The 16,856-nt window shown below is 38.4% G+C and overlaps 1 pseudogene; it reads left to right on the forward strand.

The window, feature by feature from the left end:
• The first annotated feature begins 14,836 nt into the window (after positions 1–14,836).
• LOC137714559 (L-type lectin-domain containing receptor kinase IX.1 pseudogene) lies at positions 14,837–16,625 on the forward strand (annotated as a pseudogene).
• The last annotated feature ends 231 nt before the right edge of the window (positions 16,626–16,856 follow it).

Genomic DNA, 16,856 nt, shown 5'->3' on the forward strand with positions numbered 1-16,856 from the left:
TTTTTTTTTTTTTTAAAGCACCACAATCCCAAACCAAATCTTAGCCTACAATGGATCAGCAATAATGTGATTCAAATTCTCTTTTGGCGATAATTGAATCTAAGACCTCTCACTTATTTGTGAAGAGAAATATCATTAGACCGTAGTATTAAGTAGCTAGTTAATTTTGTTAGATCTCATTTAATAAAGTAGAAACGAAATGCCACTTAACAAGGTTGGCCCTTAGGGTAGTCAAAGTACGCGCCACCTAGACCCCACTTTGGAGGAGTCCCCAATTTACACACATATATATATATATATATATATATATATATATATATATATTACAATTTAAATTCAATAAAAATATCAAAAAAAAAAAAAAAAAAAAAGAAATCATAGGCAATTGAAAAAGAATTGGTTGAAAAATCAGATTATGTAAACTCAATTATTACATTTGCGTGTAATGCGTGATGTGTAATTTTTTAATAATGTTTGTATATCTTTATTCTTTTAATATTAATTTTTAAAGATATTTAATGTAGAAATAAACTTTTTTATGTATTTAGCGAATTTTTTTTATACATGTCAATGTACAAAAAATCAGAGATCAGAGAATTCCACAACCTTACTTCGAAGGCTCGATTAGAGCTCCCAAATTCCCAAGATCGGCCCTGCCACTAAATATGTCATTAGCATTTTTCTCCATATAAGTGTGATGCATGCAACAACTCTAAACTCCTTGTATCTATACCAAACCGCGAAGTAGTTATAAGATTGTACACGGACTAGGAAATGAAGGAAGATGTAGAAAGACTATCTTCTTCCTCAATTAATTTAACACCAATTTTCTGGAACTGGCGTTGAAACTTCCAAGCATGCGTTGAACACGTCATGTACTTCATGAGATCATTACATTCTTCATCTATTGTAACATTGTAGTATGTAATGTTGCTTTAGCTTATGGAAAAGCTAATCAAGGCCCGAAATAGCTACAGAAAAAACATCTACCCTTCACTGTACAAGAGATGGAAACTAGAATTCTATCTTTGAAAAAGTAAAAGCAAAAAGTAAAAATGAAAGGATTAAGATTTTCTTAATTTCTCTTTTCATATCTTTTTATCCTCGTCTTTCACATTTTTTTTTTGTTTTTTGTCTTTCTTTTACAATAAAAAATTAATATAAGATGTTAACATAGCTTAACCGTAATTCTTCAAATAGAATAAGAAAAAAGAAGAAAAAAAAAAAGAAAAAAAAAAAAAAAAAAAAAAAAAAAGAGAAGAAAATCCTACGCCAAAATTGAAAGGTTATCAAACCCCCAATACTTTTAAATATTAATCACAACTTACTCTCTCCTTCCTAGCTACCACAATAAAAAAATGTTGAAGCTACTTGTCTCAAACAGCTTGCCTATAAGAAAAAATGGTTATTCCCTTCCAATTTTGTGAATCCAGATTTTTGCTGAATCATTTTTGTGAGGATTTCAAGAATTTATAAATTATATTCGTTCGTTCATCATATATTGTATAATTAAAAATTATTTTAAATATTTTTATTTAAAATTAAATACAAATAGTATATAATAAAAATTGTCTGCAATCATCTTTGCCACTTTTGCCGTGTCTATTTATGGTGACAAGACAGCTCTCTTCCCCCAAATATGGCTGTCACCACCACTAACTCCTCCAGCACTAGCTTACACTCTGAAGTCTTTTACTAATTAATTCCCCGCAACTAAAGTAGTTATGATGATCTGTAGCAGAGGGACCTTCAGACAAGGATTGGCGTAGGCCCACCCTGAATTTTTCTTTGCAACCCTCCCTCGTTTTTGTATTATATTTATGACATATTTAATAATCCGTAATTAAATTAAAAGGAATTGAATTGAAAAGGAATTGAATTGGGATGGAATCAGAATCAGATTCTTGTTGAAGTTGTTTACTAAAATTGTATGGAATCATAGTGCAAATGATGCATATTTTATATTATTGTTTATCAATTCATATGAATCGGAATAAAAAACAGCTTGATTACTAAACTACCCTTGTACAAAACAGATAGAAATTTTATTTAACTAATTAATAATACAATTCTTTTGTATATAAAAAACTAATACAGTTATTTATCCTAAAAAAACCTTTAATTAACATATAAGAAGCCTTTAATAATATAATTATTTTGTACATATGACACTAATACAATTATTTATCCTAAAAAAATATTTATTTACCATATAAAAATCCCCCACCGTATGCCAATTCTATGAACGCCTTCAATTAAAAACAACCGAATTAACGCAGCCCTCCTCCTCATCTCCTTGCCCTCTATAAATCCCCATCTCCTTCCTTTTAGATTTTTCCTCTTCTATTCTGATTATTCTTTCCTCTTCTTCTGATTCTTCTTCTTCTTCCAAATAACTAATTAATTCTAAATATTTATTTATTTATTATATTGGTCCTCTGTCTCTATTTCTCTCTTATGTCTGCTTCACTGGGTTTTGATTTGAATGGGTTCTGTGCTACTGGAGACAAGGGAAGGAGATTAAGGGGGTGTTGTGCCACTGGAGATAAGGGAAGGAGATAAGGAAGGCGCTGGATGCTGTGCAACCAGAGACGAGGGAAGGAGATAAGGAAGGCGCTGGGTGCTGTGCTACCGGAGACAAGGGAAGGAGATAAGGGGTCTTGTGCTACTGGAGAAGAGGAAAGGAGATAAGGGTATATTGGGTAGAAAAACATGATTCCAGGTTGAGACCTTCTTCCGGAATCCAAATACCACCTATTGGTTGGTAATCCAATTCCATGCAAATCAGGAAACTGATTCCCTATTTTTAGTGGGTCCCACGTACAATTTCATTCCCCTAGTGTTAGTAAACACATGAATCACTTGGAATGAATGCAATTCCCATTCCCCTCACATAAACACGCCCTTATTTCATTTAGAATCAGACTCACTCCAACCCTGTTCAAAAACCTAAAATTCCCTTATTCCCCCCCCCCCCCCAAAACACAACCCAATCCATGGCCTAAAACTAACCTAAAATCTAAAGCTCATCCTGGGGCCAAATACCGGCCCAAGTTTAGGCCACAAATTGGAGTGGACCTCACAAGGTGAGACTGAAATAGGGGCTGTGAAGCCCACACCCCAAACCCCAGTCGCCCAAGCATTGCACGCGCCAAACATCCTTGCCAGCCAAGCCCACCCACGTCGGGTTGTCCCCCCGAGTGTCAGCCATTTATGTAGCCCAATGGCTACTTTTTTCGATCCAATGATTGGATTTAAATGGTCGTTGGTTAATCCACGGTCCAAGTTCAAATTATTTTTTTTAGTTTTATATTTATATATTTATTGAATCCAATGGCATAGATCGAATATAATCAAATGTTACAGTAAAAAAAAAAAACAAAAAATCTAACGGTTAAAATTATTTAACTCAAAATTCACCCCAAAATTCTATAAATACCTATGTATTTGTTCAAACATCCACACGAAACTCACTTTTCTCCTACAATTCTTCCAATTTTTTTTTCTACCATTTCTTCTCATTTCCAAATTTTTCAAGATGGCAAAAGAGCATGTTAGAGGTCATAATTGGAAACAAAAACACTTTGAAAGTAGAAAGATTGAGGATTTTTAGGAAACAAAAACACTTTGAAAGTTGAAAGATTAGCCTAATTTCATTCTTTAATTTGAAAGTTGCTAAAATTTTAGCCCAGAAGGATTGGAGCAGAAAAGCTGTTTCTGGGCTGAAACTTATTTTTTACGGGTTTAATATTATTAGATTTTAGGCCAGGGTTCGAGATGGTCTAATTGGTCAATAGTACAACAAGCCAAACCTTTTATTTCTTATTTCAAATTTCAACTTCCAAGTCTTATTACAACCCACCATTATAACTAGAGCACTTTATTATGTATATCTGTTGACCCTAAAAATTACAAAGCCTACGTGGCGCGCAGACCGAGTAATTAATAAGCTAACTACGTCATTCGATTGAATGCGGAGCATGCCAACTCGTCGGCTGAGGAGTAAAATTTGTTGATGTTGCGTTGAGTGTGTTGCTGACTTCTTTATCTTGCGACTGCGGCCAAGGAAGGAACAAATCTCAGCCTTTGGATTCTTAAGCCTGAAGACAAGTTCTGCGAAGTTCACAAATCGTCGCCGCCGGATTCGGTCACATTGATTATATTCGTAAGAGTATAAGCACGTCAAATCGACACCAGACTATACGAACACAAGTATTCAAAGGTGATGTATATCTTGATGGTGAATGGGTTCGGGCGTCAGAATGCTGAACTTTGAAACTCACTTGTGAGTATCCAATCATAAAATCACTCGGCGTTCAGTACGCTGAATGTCGTAACTCGTAACTCGGGACTTGTGAGTATCCAATCATAAAATCATTCGGCGTCTAGTACGCCGAATGTCGTAACTCGTAACACCTTACTTCGCCGAGAAGGCTAATAAGATGACCTACGCCAATAAGGATTCGAAAACCCTTCTCGACCGAGACTTGGATAGGTAACCAGTCGGCCTCGACGCAGTACTGTTTATCCAAACTGAAAGTGCTCCTCGGTCGGCTGATTCTACGGCAACAGTGCTGTTTATCCAAACTGAAGGTGTTTGCCGGTTGCCTTCACAGTGCTGTTTATCCAAACTGAAGATATGTCAGCGGGAAAAAGAAAATAAAAAGTCTCAAGATGTTTAAGAGGTTTTACGCAGGGCAGTTGTGTGTTGAATTGAAGGTCCTTTAAATGATGCACTCTACTCTCTATTTATAGCAACAAATCCTCCTCGAGATCAAGTTGAAACTACATTCAGATTAGGACTTCTTGTTCTGATCCAACTTTATCTCGACCAATCCTACTTTTATTAGGACTTTGAACCCACCCCCCTTTCAGGCCGTATTCATTTTCGGCCGAGAATCCAAATTGCATTAAGACTCGACCATCTTCACTAAACGGCCTAGAGCTACCAGGCAGCCCATAATATATTTGGAAAAGCCTTGGGCCCAAACAATATCCATTTTCCATCAAGATGTGTTAAGGGCTATGCTCATTCAATGGTCTAGATTACTCGGGCCGATAGTGTAAAATCGGGTCCAAACATTGCCCTTTAGTTTCCTTGAGCTTCGGCTCGTAAGCCAAATGGTTGAGGAAATTAGACAGTCGAAGAACCTCTCATATCATCGAAAATGAAGTGATTCGGTTAAGCAGAGCACTCTCCCCACATGGTGTATGTACTTCATAGCCTCGGTTGTTGGCCGAGCTCGGCCTGGCCGATTGGAAGTCTTAATGGCCAAATGGAAAAACTAAACTCCTATTATTTAGCTTTCCCTTCTATAAAATAATCTCCATGAGTCAAGCATGACTCTCGAGGAAGCCTTCAGTGCACCTGAGGCCGGAGAGGAAACACAAGACTGACTAGAAATGATGTTGTCAGTCATGCATATCCCCCATCAAAGTTGGCTTCTTTCTCATAAAAAATTGAACTCCCATAGTTGAGCGAAGGGAAGGAAGACATGATTATGAAGATGCGAAAATCAGCCGAGCTATGTGGCCGATGACCATTGAAAAACGATTGCCGAATAAAAAATGTATTCAGCACTAAAATTCCATTCCTTCAGCCTAGCACACCATCTTGTTGCCCCCTTTATTTTCTCAAGTATTGGCTGAAAAACCGAATGGTTAAGAAAATAATTTATTCATTTTATATATATATATATATATATATATATTTTAGCAAACGAAAATAAAAGTGGCCGAACCATAAAGTGGAGGAGGCCAATGATGTTTTATTCCGAGCCGAGATCTTTTTACATCAAAATTCTCAAATTGATTTCGCTCTAAGCCAAATAAAGGATTTTCTCCAAATATTTGTAACTTGGCGAAATTTTTTTCATTTTCGGCCGCCGAATGTGTTGAACAATTATTATGCCCCCCAAGCATAATTTTGGCATTTAATTCAAACAACTTACCCGAATGAGATTTCTCTATATCGGCTTTCTCACCAATAATCATGTCAATTAGTGTGGTTTGTTCAACTGAAACCATGAATTGGTCTTGTTCGTCATTGGAACACTTTTCTGAAAAATTATTTTCTGAGTCAATTTTTGGCTCAGAAACTTGAACATTTTCTTCTAGGCCTACCACACTTGCAGCCTCGACCGAAAAAATAGGTGGCCTAGGTTTTTCTTCTTAGCCGACCATATTTTCAGTCTTAACCGAAAAAATAGGTGGCCTTTGTTCTTCGGCCAAAGTAACAATTTTCTTAGGGCAATGCTTGATTACGACAGGAGCAGAAAATTGGCCCCCGATCTTTTCAACCAACCATTCCTCAAATGGAATTGATTTGCAGTCGAAAACGTAAGGAAAATATTTTCCATCTAGCCAAGTATTAAATCGAGCCCTGTCTTCATTTACCCATTGCTCCTGCAGGCTAACAAGAGCTTTTATTCTCAACATGTAAGCGAATGACTTTTGCATCTCTATATGGCCACGAAGAATTTTTTCCACTTCCAAAGATCTTTTTCGTTCCTCATTGTGTTTTTTCAATTCCTCTAGAGCTCGTCCAATCGGCTACATGGAGCCGGATTGGAATCTTAATATATCATATGAACTTTGTAGTTTTAGCACTGTGTCCCACTGGGCGTGCCAAAATGTTGATCATAAAAATTACAAAGCCTACATGGCGTGCAGGCCAAGTAATTAATAAGCTAACTACATTTTTCGGTTGAATGCAGGGCGTGCCAACTCGTCAGTCGAGCTCAGTCGAGGAGTAAAATTTGTTGATATTGCGTTGAGCGTGTTGCTGACTTCTTTATCTTGCGATTGCGGCCGAGGAAGGAACAAATCTGGGCCTTTGGATTCTCGAGCCTGAAGACAAGGCTGCTAGTTCTACGAAGTTCATAAATCATCGACGCCGAATTCGGTCACAGTGATTATATTCGTAAAAGTATAAGCACGTCGAATCGACATCAGACTGTATGGACACAAGTATTCAAAGGTGATGTATGTCTTGATGGTGAATGTGGTTCGGCTGTCAAAATGCCGAACTCTGAAACTCACTTATGAGTATCCAATCATAAAATCACTCGGCGTCCAGTACGCCGAATGTCGTAACTCGTAACACCTTACTTCGCCGAGAAGGCTAATAAGATGACCTATGCCAATAAGGATTTGAAAACCCTTCTCGACCGAGACTTGGATAAGTAACCAGTCGACCTCGACGTAGTGCTGTTTATCCAAACTGAAGGTGCTCCTCGGTCGACTGATTCTACGGCAACAGTGCTGTTTATCCAAACTGAAGGTGTTCGCTGGTTGCCTCCACAGTGTTGTTTATCCAAACTTAAGATGTGTCAGCGGGAAAAAGAAAATAAAAAGTCTCAAGATGTTTGAGAGGTTTTGTGCAAGGCAGTTGTGTGTTGAATTGAAGGTCCTTTAAATGATGCACTCTATTATTTATTTATAGCAACAAATCCTCCTCGAGATCAAGTTGAAACTACATTCAGATTAAGACTTCTTGTTCTGATCCAACTTTATCTCAACCAATCCTACTTTTATTAAGACTTTGAACCCACCCCCCTTTCAGGCCGTATTCATTTCCGGCCGAGAATCCAAATTGCATTAAGACTCGGCCATCTTCACTAAACGGCCTAGGGCTACCAGGTAGCCCATAATATATTTGGAAAAGCCTTGGGCCCAAACAATATCCATTTTCCATCAAAATGTGTTAAGGGCTATGCTCATTCAACGGTTTAGATTACTCGGGCCGATAGTGTAAAATCGGGTCCAAACATTGCCCCCAGTTTCCTTGAGCTTAGGCTCGTAAGCCGAATGGTTGAGGAAATTACACAGTCGAAGAACCTCTCATATCGTCGAAAATGAAGTGATTTGGTTAAGTAGATCACTCTCCCCACGTGGTGTATCCATTTCATAGTCTCGGTTGTTGGCCGAGCTCGGCCTGGCCGAATGGAAGTCTTAATGGCCGAATGACCTGGCCGAATGGAAAAACTAAACTCCTATTATTTAGCTTTCCTTTCTATAAAATAATCTCCATGAGTCAAGCATGACTCTCGAGAAAGCCTTTAGTGCACCTGAGGCCAGAGAGGAAACACAAGACCAATTAGAAATGATGTTGTTGGTCATGCATATCCCCCATCAAAGTTGGCCTCTTTCTCATAAAAAACTGAACTCCCATGGCTGAGCGAAGGGAAGGAAGGCATGATTATGAAGATGTGAAAATCAACCGAGCCATGTGGCCGAGGACCACTGAAAAACGATCGCCGAATAAAAATGTATTCAGCACTAAAATTCCATTCCTTCAGCCCAGCGCATTCCATTCTTTCAGCCCAGCACACCATCTTGTTGCCCCCCTTATTTTCTCAAGTATCGGCTGAAAAACCGAATGGTTAAGAAAATAATTTATTCATTATATATATATATATATATATATATATATATTTTAGCAAATGAAAATAAAAGTGGCCGAACCATAAAGTGGAGGAGGCCAACAATGTTTTATTTCGAGCCGAGATCTTTTTACATCAAAATTCTCAAATTGATTTGGCTCTAAGCTGAATAAAGGATTTTCTCCAAATATTTGTAACTTGGCAAAAAATTTTTCATTTTCGGCCGCCGAATGTGTTGAACAATTATTATGCCCCCCATACATAATTTCGGCTTTTAATTCAAACAACTTAGCCGAATGGGATTTCTCTATATCGGCTTTCTCACCAACAATCATGTCATTTGGCCTGGTTTGTTCAACTGAAACCATGAATTGGTCTTGTTCATCATTGGAACACTTTTCTAACAAATTAATTCAACAATAAGATTTGTAAAATCTATCTTATTCTCTATAACTTTTTATTGTTTATCCTCTATCTTACCTATTTTTTAAGTGTTAGTGTTTAGAATTTTTTATTGATTTGGCACTATTAAATTTAATAGTATAGATGACAAGGTTATCATGTAACACGTAATATTGTGTATGCTTGGAAGTACTTTTAAAATGACTGAAAGCACTTTTGGTTAAAGTATTTAAAAAGTTTGGAAGAATCACCAATTATGTACTTCTTGTAAGAAGCACTTCAAGTTCTTTTTGGGATTCACTTGCATTTTAACTAAGGATTGGTTATATAAACACTTTCATTAAAGCTCCTTCAGTCATTTTCAAAACACTTTCAAACACACCATTGACAATGGATATGTTATTATGATGTTTTTTTTTAGGAGTTTTGTAATGTGTTATTAGCCTTTTTTTTTTCTTTTTTTCTTTTTAATATATTTGTGAAAGACATCTTCTATGTCATATCCTAATCTGCATGGTAAGATATTGTCCGCTTTGGGCCATGCCCTCACAGATTTGTTCTTGGGCTTCCACCCAAAACGTGTCTCACTATAGGGAGGTGGGCATGTACATATAAGACACATCACCTCCTCTCTCCCGGGCGATGTGGGATCTTACAATCCACCCCTTTAGGGGCCCGACGTCCTCGTCGGCACACTTCCAGGCGAGGAGTGGTTTTGACACCAAATTGTCACGTCCTAGTCTGCATAGTAAGATATTGTCCGCTTTAGATCACGCCCTCATAGATTTGTTCTTTGGCTTCCACCCAAAACGCATCTCACTATAGGGAGGTGGGCGGCACATGGCCGCCGGAGCCGCCACCTTGGGGCGGCGCGTGGCCTTACCCGCAATCCATTTGTATGTTATTCGATGTCCTAAACCCGTTTATGATATCTGTTTCCTGAAATTCAATCGTTTTAGTATAGTTTCATTAATTGTACTCTTTATGTGTTTAGGTGCAATTACTAGTGGTGATTCCGTTATTCCTACTTCATACGGCTCTACTACGACGAAGTATCTGTGAGTAGACCCCCTTCTAAAATGCATGTTTTATTAGTAGAAATGCATACATAAAAAGCATGATTTACTGAATACGTTTTGTGAATGTTTTATGAGAAATTGATTATCATGCTATACTGAGCTTATTTTGGAATACCATATTTTCTATCGAACCCATGTTCTTGTGGGGTATCTGATGGATAACGATATACTACTTAGAACATGTCTTCACACACTTCTTTATAATATGGATGATGGATGACTTTATATTATGAAGATGATTTTGAGATATATGTACCTATGTTTGGAAAGATTATGTTCAATGTTTTTGTAGGTATCTAGTGGTTACTATTCCCCCAAGGGCGAGGATCTGGTGCTGGCATATGGGCCGAGAGAAATAATCCCTGGCCTTGAATCAAGGACATGGAGATTGGAAAAGGACCTGGAGAAATAATCTCTAGCTTCGGGTCAAGAGACATGGTGCTGGCAAGGGGTCGAGAGATATTATATTATTGATACCATCATTTAGCACACTATATACGAGATTTGCTTTATGAGATGTTTTATGGCATGCTAGGGTTTTCGGAAAACCTACCACTTATTATGCTATTAGTTTTCATAAAGCTTTGGGGGTTAGTATGTTGATAACTGTTTATATATATATATATATATATATATATATATATATATATATATCAACTTGGTCCACTCATGTTTGTTTTGCGCCCCCTCAGGACCTAGGTACAAGGAATATGACGTGAGCTACGAGGCATTGTACCGTTGACATCGATCTATCTTTTCGGCTCTGACTTCATTGTAATTCCACCTTCCGCTTATATTCTAATTAGAATATGCTCTGAACATGCTATGCATCATCTTTATGAATTCATTGTCGGTTGTTAAATATTATTTTGTTATACTAGTATTCGTATCAAATTTATATGCATTTTGTCACATGTTCTCAGCATTTGCATTCATAAATGGCTTGCGTCTCCTTCAGGTGTCGGCTAGCGCGTGACTATCCTGATATCCCACAGACATCAGGATCGGGGCGTGTCATCCTCATAAGAAATTTTGGCTCCACCATTGATGATAATCAATGGTTCATGAATTTAGGGGTAACGAATTTGAAAAGGGGGTTGCCCTAGGTTTCTGTATATTGATTTCGCTTGTGCCACGAGTAATTTTTTCGAGGAAAAGAAGCTTGGAGAGGGAGGGTTTGGTGGGGTTTATCAACGGGTTTATACCAGATTTGGAGTCATATTTAGTTGTCAAGAAAATATCGAGCGAGTCTTTTTTTGAAAGGGTAATATTTTATAACCAGGGGCAGAAAGCCAAAACATACAATAGTCCAAGGGCAAGCTCAAAGTGATGGTCTCTGGAAAACCTTAAATCACTTGACAAAAATTCGAGTGAAGGAAAAGAGACCGAGCAAGCCAACAAAGACTACATTAAAACATTTAAGTAGTTACAGACTCCGAAATTAAAATATCAGCAAGCCACAGTGGGCCTACATCATTCCAAAAAACCAAGTCTTGTTCATGAAGGCCATGTCGCGCAATCTAATGTGCAACTCCATTCGCATGTCTAGAGATGGCTCGAGGGATCAGACATTGGTCTTAAGATAGTTGTCAAGAAACATCCACAAAGTTTCCATCAGGCACCAAGCATGGTTCATCCTGAGTAACAAGTTTGATAGTGATTGTGAATCCGATTCAACAATAAGGGGAAACCACCCTGCATCAATGGCAAGATCTAGCCCCGTTTTTAATGTGAACAATTCCATAGCCAAAACCGACATGAAACTGGGACTAGGCATAGAGTATGTATGCATCGGAAGTAAAGATCATTAGTCGACTTAGGCATCGCAACCTTTCAACTGATTGGTTGGTACCACGAAAGAAAATCCTTGCTTGTCTATGAGCTCATGCCTAATGGGAGCTTAGATTCTCATTTCTATACAAAATTGCTCAAGGTTTAGTATCCGGGCTGTTCTATCTGAAAGAACTTAAACTAGGGTTTTAAACATTGATTGCATAAGCTCAACTCAGTTAAATGACGAGTGAGGCATGTGGAATTATCAGAGAGATGTGTCATAAGCCCACTTCCAACAACCCCCATATTATCCTCAACTTGGTAATTACCACCTGCCCAATCTGTCAGATAAAGATAGAGTCTAAAAGGATATAGGATTGTTTTGTTTCTCTATCTGAGGAAGAGTTCTTAAGTCATCCAAGGTGTGGTTTTGGCTTGGTGAGCGGGAAGCATGGAATTCAAATTGCTCATGTGTGGATCGCTGACTTGGAGAACTATTTGGCTTGGATTGCTGAGTTGGATGACATGTAGGATCATTATGTTTATCACTATCTACACGAAGAATGGGAGCAACGTGTGCTGCATAAAGATTTCAACAATCACAAATGACGATTTTGGCTAGAACCATGGGCTACATGGCTCCAGATTATCTCGTCACGGGAAAGGCTAGCAAGGAATCAGATGTATGTAGCTTCGGAGTTGTTGCTTTGTAGATTTCTTGTGAGAGAAAACCCATCGATCCAAAGTTCGGTATTAGTAAGGTGAATATGGTGGAGTGGGTTTGAGAGCTTTATGTAGAAGAGAAAGTCATTGAAGCAGCTGACCAAAAACTGTGTGGAGATTTTGATGAGAAACAAACGGAGTGCCTGATGATTGTTTGTTTAAGGTGTGCTCATCCAGATTACAATATGAGGCCTTCAATGCAACAAGCAATTCTAGTGCTGAACTTTGATGTTCCATTGCCGAATCTCCCACCAAAGATGCCGGTGGCCACCTATTTCGCTCCTCCGAGATCGCTCTCAAACTTGTCTTGTGATTCTTCTGGTTCTGAAGGAGGTCAAACTTGAAGACGTCACCTTGCTCTTTCCCTGTTCTTCACCAATTAGTACCGAGTTTTCACTTAAAGATTTTCTGTTCATATTTATGATTTATTTGTGAATAGTTTAAATTTGAAGTTCAATTGATTTTTCTTGTATGTTTTCCTTTAAGAATAAATTTGTATATGTTACATATGTTTTGAAGAGTCCCATTCTCATGGACCCTATGGTCTATGATTATTGTGGTCACTTAATTACCATTCAATCTTAATCCAACGGAAGAGGAAAAAGAACATTTATTCTTCTCCACTGTTAGATTAAGTTCAAACAGTAAGGGACCATACTTTTCCTTGATCATAGGGTCAGAAGAACGGGAGTGATTTTTTTTTTTTTTTTTTTTTAACAAACGATATTATCTACAATAAGGATGGGGGAATGAGCTTAGTCTCATAATTGGCTAACAATATTATGGTTCAAACTCGCCTTTGGTGAAAATTGAACCTAAAACCTCTCAGTTACAAATAAAGAAGAAAACTACTAGACTATAGTATTAAGTGGCAACGGGAGTGATTTTTTGGATAGTGCAAAATTGATTCAATCAGCCGGTTTCCCTCTTTCGGCACGTACAAAAACATCTGTCGTGTTCTTCATGAATCATGATTCTATCTCTATCCCTCACATATGAGCATTCTTTAAATTCCCTATACTAAATGTGATAAGTGGTAATGTGTGTGCTTAGAGTTGTAATGCACCATATTCAAGTGTTTGTGCTGAGAATAGTGGTAGCATTCTTCTTGGTATGGAGTTGTACTAATCCGCAGATCCAATCTAAAAGAGCAATTTATATTTTATTTTTTTAACAAACAATATTATCTACGTTAAGGGAAAATAACAATTTATAGAATTGATTGATGTGAAATTGTGTTCGCACTCAATGCAGTGATGCACTAAAGAAAAATCACACATACGTGGACCGATTTTATGAAGAAAGAAAAGTATCATGCAACATCACACGGTGACAGGTCCATGGTCCTTCCCTCTTTTCCTTAATCTACTCCTCCATTCCAGTTTTTAACTTTCCATTACAACTTGATCTCTCCTTCTCCTTGCTGCTATCTCTATTACATGGTTGGGTTCTCCGCTTCAACAGGGAACTCTGTTGCTCTGTTTAAGACCTCATGGAATTTTAATTGCACTTCATTAGTTGATCCCCATGAGATCGACATTTCAACGGACAACAAAACGTCAGTGGTTCTAGTTCCACTGCCAAGTCTAATTGCTAGCACTTGTAAGCGTAAGTCAGGAAATGATCAAGGGATAGACTAGTAATTGGATTGAGGATTGGTCGATGTGCTGTATTGCTTGGTGGGTTGGCTTGGGTTTGGTTCGTCTTGTGGAAAAAAAGGGAAACAACTGGAAGTGATGAGGATCCTATGATTCATGAGTTTATTGATGATGAATTCAAAAAGGGGGACTGGCCTGAGGAGGTATGAAAGGTTTTCATACAGCGAATTGGGCTCCACCAGAGTAATTTTTTCGAGGAAAAGACGCTTGAAGATGGAGGGTTTGGCGGGGTTAACAAAGGATTTATACCAGAATTGGAGCCATATATATATACGTTGTTGTAAGAGGATATCAAGGGGTTCCGCGCAAGGACGAAGGATTATGCATGAGAAGCAAAAATTATCAGTCGACTTTGGCTTTGGAATCTTGTGCAACTGATTCGTTGGTGCCACGAAAGAAATTCGTACTTCTTATGATTTGTTGTTCCAATGGCAGCTTAGATTCTCATCTGTGCAAGGAACAGAGCTTGTTAACTTGGGGAGCAAGAAAGAAAATTGCTCAAGGCTTGGCCTTCATCATATGCAACTAGCAATTCAACTCTAGGTTCCATTGCCGAATCTCCCATCAAATTATATGCCGGTGTTGACGTGCCTACAGACGAGGAGGAATGGGAGTTTGAATCTGACGATAGTGATGATATTTATTCTAATTCAGACAAGGATTAATGAAAAATTGTGATGTAAATGTAATAATATGAATGGTATTTATTTTGTATACAAACGAAAGTTTCATTTAAAATTTGTAACAAAATTAATTTTAAAAAATTATTTAATTATTTAAACCAAAAAGTAAATTAAATTTACAGATTTGTACCACGATGTTTTATAAATCTTTGTCGTGCAAATATTTTAAAATTCGAGCCACCTACCACCAGCCCTTCCTCCTTCGGGAATCCACCACTGGAAAACTAGCTGATTTCACCACACATTTCAGATTCGTCATTGATTCCCAAAACAAAACCCCCTATGCAGACGGCCTCATGTTCTTCCTAGCGCCAAACGGGTCCATATTCAACCGCACGCTAGTAATGGGCGGCAGTCTGGCCTCCCCGTGAAGAACCTGCCGGGAGACATGCCAAGGAGTTCACGGTACCCATTTGGCGCAGTGGAGTTTGATATCTACACAGACAAGGACGAAAGCATGGATGATCCTGAAGGGGATCATGTGGGTATAGACATTAACTCGCTCAAGTCCCAAAAAATATTCAAGCCTTGGAACGGTGGAATTTTGGAAGGAAGAAAAAAATAGTGCTGAAATTATGGTTACAATTCTACCTCAAAAAGTCTTAGCGTTACCTTCACTAGTTTGGTAAATGGCAGTCAAGTATTGATTTCTATTTATCACAAAGTCAATCTGACTCAGTACTTGCCCGATCTGGTCATTGCCGGATTCTCGCCTCCATGGCAACCTCAGGTGTTGCTTTTGCTTTTCATAAGATCTTCTCATGGGATTTTAACTCCACTTATCTACATGATTATGAAACTAATACAAACGCAACTTCTAATAGTATACTAATGTTCGTTGCACTGGGTGCTGGTGGGGGTTTTGTGTTGGTTGGTGCGTTTGGTTTTGTTTGGTTCATCTTGAGGAAGAGGTGGAAAAGAGGAGAAAACATTGATGAACGTACTATGGCAAACATGGACTCGATTGACAATGATTTCGAAAAGCAAACTGGCCCGAGGAAGTTTTCCTATAACAAGTTGGCTCGTGCGACAAGTAACTTTGCGGAGGGAGAAAAGCTTGGAGAGGGAGGATTTGGTGGGGTTTATAAAGGCTTCATAAAAGACTTGAAGTCATATGTGCGGCTAAGAGGCTATCTAAGCGGTCTAGACAAGGGCTGAAGGAGTACGCATCAGAAGTAACCGTCATAAGTCGATTTAAGCATCGGAACCTAGTGCAACTCATTGGTTGGTGCCACGAAAAAAAGAGAGCTTCTACTTGTTTACGAGTTCATGCCAAACGGCAGTTTAGATTTCCATCTTTTCAGGGCTAAAGCCTTGTTGGTTTGGGAGGTAAGATACAAAATTGTGCAAGGTTTAGCGTGTGGTTTGTTCTATCTACACCAAGGATGGGAACAATGTGTGCTTAATAGGGATATCAAATCCAGCAATGTTATGTTGGATGTTAATTTCACAGCGAAACTTGGAGACTTTGGATTAGCTCGACTTGTGGACCACGGAAAGCAATCGAAAACAACTACTCTAGCAGGAACTAAGGGCTACGTGGCTCCGGAATATGTATCCACAGGCAAGGCTAGCAAGGAATTTGATGTTTATAGCTTTGGAGTTGTTGCTTTGGAGGTAGCTTGCGGGAGACAACCCATCGATTTCTCTAAGTTTGAAAGTATTGAAACCAGTATGGTGGAGTGGGTGTGGGAGCTTTATGGAGAAGGGAAAGTCCTTGAAGCAGCTGATCCGAAACTATGCGGAGATTTTGATGCGAAGCAAATGGAGTGCTTGATGATTGTTGGGTTGTGGTGTGCTCACCCAAATTACAATATGAGACCATCGATACAGCAAGCGATTCAAGTGCTTAACTTTGAAGTTCCATTGCCCATTCTCCCATCAATAATGCCCATGCCAATGGCACCATATTTTGCACCTTAGTTGAATGTCTCTCATGTTGTCCCGTGATAGTACTCCTGGTTTGGTTTATCTATTTTGCTCCTCAATTTAATATGTCTCAATATTGCAAAAATTCGAGCTCTGGGCCTTAATTGTGAAAAGCCATAGAATGGTGGTTCATATTAGCTTCAAAACTGGCGTTGTAATTTGTGTAAACTATGTAATCTCATGATTGCAATTCATTGTATATTTACTACCACATGCCAAAGCCAA

Source organism: Pyrus communis, chromosome 3, assembly GCF_041283825.1.
Source record: "Pyrus communis isolate YQ-2024b chromosome 3, ASM4128382v1, whole genome shotgun sequence".
Taxonomy (NCBI): domain Eukaryota; kingdom Viridiplantae; phylum Streptophyta; class Magnoliopsida; order Rosales; family Rosaceae; genus Pyrus; species Pyrus communis.